This window comes from Meleagris gallopavo, chromosome 2 (genome assembly GCF_000146605.3).
Source record: "Meleagris gallopavo isolate NT-WF06-2002-E0010 breed Aviagen turkey brand Nicholas breeding stock chromosome 2, Turkey_5.1, whole genome shotgun sequence".
NCBI classification, from domain to species: Eukaryota; Metazoa; Chordata; class Aves; order Galliformes; family Phasianidae; genus Meleagris; species Meleagris gallopavo.
Genome location: NC_015012.2, coordinates 98572672 through 98578861, shown reverse-complemented (window position 1 = coordinate 98578861; position 6190 = coordinate 98572672).

The following is a 6190-nucleotide window of genomic DNA, read 5'->3' as shown; positions in this document are numbered from 1 at the left end:
GGAACGCGTCGCTTCGCTGCCAGCCCGGGCAGCGGGGCCGGGCGGGGAGGTGAGGGGCGGGCGGGCTCATCTCGTGTGAGGCGCTCCATCCGGAGAGTATCCGCGGTTCCATCGCCGCACGGGCTGGGCCGGGCTGCGGCACCTGGCCGCGGGCAGAAGGCAGCGAACCGGGTGCCGGGCTGTGACAGGGACTCGGAAGGCGGACGGAACAAAAGGTCGCGGAGCTCTGCTGCCTGCTCTGCAGATGGGGGCAGGGGGCTCGCACGCCCAACTTGGGCTCTGCTGAAAACTTTCTGCGGCGGCTGCTGGCCGTGCCGGGAGCACGGCTTACTAAATGGTCCGTTTCGAAAGCTAGACGTGAGAACGGGGGAAAATCACTCTCTGTAATGTTCATCTCGTCATACGAATCGCTGTCTGTGCTGTTACGCTGAGCAGATACCGCACTTGCATTTCTTCATCCCTAATTTAATTTCAAGACAGTTTAGCTTTAATTTTATTTCTCTGGGTTGTGTTACGGTAAGGCCCTGGTAATATATGATGCCACTGGATGAAACCAAACATTCCATAATTCGTGAGAAATGCAGAAAGAACTTCACATCCTTCTAGTGCTGTTGCTGAGGGCAGCTCAGCCTGCTTCCCAGCCTGTTTCTGGTAGCTCTCCATTTCTATACAGACCATGTTTGTGCTTGGTTGTTGTTTACCAGCTCCTAAAGGCAGTGCGTGTGTGGAAAGGATAAATGGGGACAGGGGTGTTTGCTTTGCTTTTCTTCTCCTCGCCATCTGCAAGGTCAGGAAAAAAAACTGAAAATGATTTTGACTGTGAGCTCTGCTTAGGTAAGGAGAGCTGGAATGAGATACACTTGTGACGAGGTTGCCTTGTGGGCAGAGAGCCCTGCACATCCAGCACTAGTATATGAAAATACCTCAATTCACACTGCACAGAGAAGAACTAAGATAATATTTACCTTTTCTCAATATGCTGTCTTTTATATCTTTGTAACGTATATATGAACAGCATGCTGTTTTGGGTTTTTTTAGGGAATAAACTTGGCAGTTTCTTATGTTGGATCCTGCTTTCTTGATAGCTACCACCCCCTCACCAGGCCCAAAATAAAAACATATCATAAAGTGCTATAGCTCCTCAATTTCACTCTCCTAGAGTAGATCTTAAAAATGTCTTAATGAAATGAAATTACAGATAATGGGATTAGCATGGAAGTCTTAACTTAAATTTATGAAGAGCAGAAGGTAACAGCTAAGAATGAAATTCCTCAGCTGTGTGTTGAACACTGTAGTGTAGTGCACCTGAATGTTAAGGTTTCACTTAGATGTAAACTATAGCAAGCATAATAGAAGCTCTCTGGATTATTTGCATGGTTTCTTAATGACTGTCCAAAATTTTATTGTATTATGCTCTTTACTTTTCACTGTCCCCATGTACTGTTTATGCAGTTACATATGCCTGTGAACTTCTTCATTAAAAACAAAAAATAAGCAAACCACAAGAAATTAAAAAGACAATGTATGCCAGTAATTAGAATGAAAAATACTAGATTAATTCACAAAGGAAAATGGTGAAGTTCTTGGATACTACTTCATAGTTACTGTCAGCAGATGCCATTTTGCCATAACAGTGAGTCTGTTAGTGTATTTAACATTACTGGGAAGATAATTCATTGTTAATATGCTTAGTTTGCTTTCATAACATTGTTTTTAACACAGTTATGTTAGGTTAAAATATGTTGTCCTCAGCAGTTTGGTAGTCTCATAAAGATGTCAAAGGTTTGCATGCACAGTATGTTGCTAATTTCTACAGGTTATGTGTTACACAAAATTAGTGGTTAAAAATGTATATATAAAAAGAGACATAATCTAGATGAATAACAGCTCTAATACGGTATCAGAAACCATGTTGTATAGGTGAACAGACACTTTAAGTAAGACTTCTTTAATTGATTTTATATATATATTTCCAAATACCATCTTGTTTGGAATTTTTAGGGAAAATGTAAAGTAGTTTTGTGGAATCACTGGCATTGTTTAGTACTAGATGCGTGATGCACATCGGAGAACATGAACTTGATCGTTCAGTTCACATTTTATACAGAACGGAAAAATAATGTTTTAAATCCAGAACTTGTATGCAATCCAGACATCATTAAGTCTTCTGTTAAATCCCTAGAAACAGACTTAGTATGTCATTGTGAGCTGTAGTATCAATGGACAGAGAGGAATATGTGCAGTAATAATACATACAAATTTGAGGGAGCCAAAACCTCATAGTGTTTCCTGTGTAATGAATTCAGTATGTATTTGGATCTGTTTCAGTATTATCAATCATTCTTTTAGCAGCGCTTTCTACTTACATTATCTATGAATGCAAAACAGTAGCATTAAATCAGAGAAAACAGTTTGAGAGGCATGAATTAAAATATTTAATATATGGGACAGCTTGAGAGTTGCAAAAAATACGGTCATAAATTTGAATTTTGCTGTTTAAATTGAAACTGTAATAGGAACTGCTAGGCATTCGCATGTGAATGATGATGAGAACGCTACGAATGATGTGAGATGTATAGGTCTTAATTCATGTGAAGCACTGATTTTGCCATTCTTCTGTTTTCACAGGATTCCAATCCATACTTGCAATTAAAATGAAAAACGTGTCTTATTTTTCTGTCCTCGTATACCATCTGATAAACATTGATGATTTGGTAGCAGTCCATTGCTTGTATGGCAAAAATATCAGAAATAGGACAAATTGTAAGATGGGTATGAGCTGGTACTGACACACTGATATTTAAAAGATTTGTATTATTATGGATTTAAAATGTTTAGAAATAATCTCATGAGCAATATCTTCACATTTCCAGACTTACCTCGATTCAATAATACTTATTTTTGCAAGCCAACAGCTGAAATATTCTAGTCTAATTGACAAACCTGTCAATAGAGGGCATAACCAGTGCTCTGTGCAAACTTTTTGTGAATCTTAGACTTTTTTTTTCCTGTTCATTATATTATTTCTGAAGGGCTGTTTGGAGTGGCAATGACTTTTAAGAGCTTAGGTTGGATGAATGGCAGAGCAAAAAACAAAGCTAATGGCTGAACCTATTTTCAATAAGTCTGTGTAAGAAATTTGTGAATCTTCTAAAATATGAGCAATTCATTTTGAAGGCTCCACTAGCAATGCAGCATGTGGTGTTATTTATGCCTCCCACAAATGCCACTCTGGTTTTGTCAGTCTTGAGTTTATAAATGTAACCCCTAAGTTTACAGCCCTCACATCTGTTGAACAGCAACAGTGTATCATGGGAGTTGTCATATATGGACTATATGATGGAATATATTCTGTGATATTGGGATCTGGCGTTAGGTCCCCTATTTATCTGTGGTGAGCTCTGAAGGACTGAGTCATAGCTGGGCGTTGGAGTTTGCACGCTTCAATAATGCTGTGGAGGTGGTTTGGTGTTTGGGGATGTGTAGCTCTGCGCTGATTTATCTTGTACTGTCCTATAGGACTCTGGTACACACACATTCAAGTTGTTATTAGAAGCTTTTAAATATAAATATATATATATATATATATATAATTCATGGAATTTTGGAGGGAAAGTCTTTCTTCTTCTTGAATTACAGCTTGAATTCATAAATTATTTGAGTGGCCTATTTTACAATTAGATGCCTTAAAGTTGGTGATGGTGTTCTTAAAACTCGTGTGATAGCACTCTGCTGTCTGTATATATATATTTTTTTTTTCTGTAGAGAAAATGGGAAACGTAGAGCTTCATTTGTGCATCCATTCAGAACCGTTTCCTCCAGGACTGTTCTGGAGAGTGGCATCTCTCTTGCACCTGACTGCTTTTGGCACCTGCAGACAGGAGTGTTCCCACTGGATTTGAAAGCTTTGTTTGGCTAAGAAACAAATAAGAAGTGCAAACTATTTATTTAAACTAAAGGAAGAAGAATTTGCAGTGATGTTTCTCTCTTCCCTCCTCTCGTTATTTTCATTGGTGCATGATGTGTATCAATTAACCATGAGGTGCGAGCTTGTTTCTATGGCCCATTCTCAGCTTGAAGTAAGTTAAGCTCACAGCTCTGTCTTCCCAGGAGAGTACAGCAGACAACATCTCATAAACTGTTCTGTAGTGGTAAGAAACCTTTATTTCACATGCAGTGGTGTTAATTAGGCCACAGGAAAGGTGATGTTCTGTGATCAAGGCATTCATCTGAGATGAGGGAAATCTGATTGCTATGGGTATTTCATTCTTTGATCCAAGAAATACTCAATTTCATACAATCAGTCTAGTCTAGAACTAGGAGTAGAAACTAGAATCTAGGAACTAGAACTAGGAATCTAGGAGTAGTCTAGAACAGACAATGGTCTGTTGGCTCTGTCCTGGCATGTGAAGGTGTGACTGTGAGCCAGCCTTGTAGCCCCGAGACCACTTACCACCTGGTGCTTTTACTTCCTTTGTGGTTGCTTTGCTGATGTTCTTAAATTGGTCAGTGGTGCTCCGGGGTATGCTCTTGCCTTCTCATCTGAAACTTCAGAATTATCTGACTCCTTCCCTCATCAGTTTATGAAAGGGATGACTTTCTATTTTACTCCAGGAGAGGCTAAAAGGTTTTAAAACCTTTTTTTAATAACGTAACACACCTCTTGAGCTTTCAAGTGTAAACTGCAGGCTTCTCAACTTTGTTTCCTATTAGGTTAGAGGGCTTCCTGCTTACTATCCCAGTTACTTAAAGTTCATAACTGAAATTACTGTAACCATGATTAGAATTCTCATGAGAGACCATTTTTGTGCTTCTATTCTCATATAAACTAGTAAATCTAAGAAAAGCTTAGATTTTGGAGAAGATAAAGTCCAGAATTTGGCAAGTGTGCTGTGATTACCTTCCAAAAATAGTCATTATTTTGGAGTTAGGACATAATTTGAACATAATTTGATTCAGTTGCCTGACACAGTCATCTGGGATGCTTTATGATGTCCACTGTATCCTTGGGTAGAAAATTCAAGAAGTAGAAAAGACCCACGTCCTGCTTGGTGTAATGTCTGCTGGGCAGGCTGAATGTTATATATAAGTTGATGCTGAGGATATTTCATTTAGCACCTGTTGCCTACACAGCTGAACTGAGCCCAGTAGTGTATAATCATATAATAGCTTGCGTTGAAAAGAATCTCAAAAACCATCTAGTTACAAACTCTAAAGACTGCTATGCACTAAGATTACTCTTTTATAGGCTGAATGTGTTTACATTGGGAAGTAGTGGGAAAGGGTACTTTTCTTGTTTTTCGAAGTCGTTTCAAAGAAAACTTACTTTCTGTTTTCTTTATTGCGTGTGTATTTGGTAAACAGCCTGATCGTGCTCATTTTCATTTTGCAGCAACCCCACATTAAGTCTGGGAGGTTAGCTTGAGTTAATAGCTTTCTGAGAAGGGAGCAGAAAGTATGTCTTCTGGTTTCTCTTATGCATATTAATAGTGGGGAGCTGTGGGCAAAACTTCATTCAGCTGTTAGCTGATAGGGAAATGCTGAGTGGTGGTACCATTATGTAGCTGATCCTCTCTCGTGTCAATTGATTCCAGAATTGTATTTAAATAGCCATCATAAGAGATGTGCAGTGGTATTTATCATTTGGTTTGTTATTTGGTACAGATGATTTGCTGCTCCTAATTTTTTGGAGGTTTTCTGCTTTGGGAGCTGGGGGAGGGAAAAGGTTTATTTATAATAATTCTCAGTTGTGCAAACCTGTTTAGGTTGTAGAAGAGTAGATTGTTGAATTTGTTGTACTTCATTTCCATGGAGAATCTAATTTTGTATCGGTTACGCTTCCTCCCACCCACATATACATTGTCTGACTTCTTGTACTGCATTGTTTGATAAGTTTACAGTGCTTTACTCGAAGGATCACCTGTAGACTGCTGGTGATGCCTTTAGCTAAAGATTTCATGATGAATATGGGCATCTTTGGAAGTTTCTGGAAGCAGGACTTTAGCCATGTTCCTAACAACCAATTGGCAGGGGAGGAAATGGGAACTGGCATTTTGCAACCATTTTTCCTGTATTTTTATTATTAAAGCATAAATACCCTGTAGGACTGGAGCACTTCCCTCGTCCTCTCAAAATACTATAATAAACCAGAGCTCTGTAATATCAATTACTGCGGGGACGGTTTGTGATT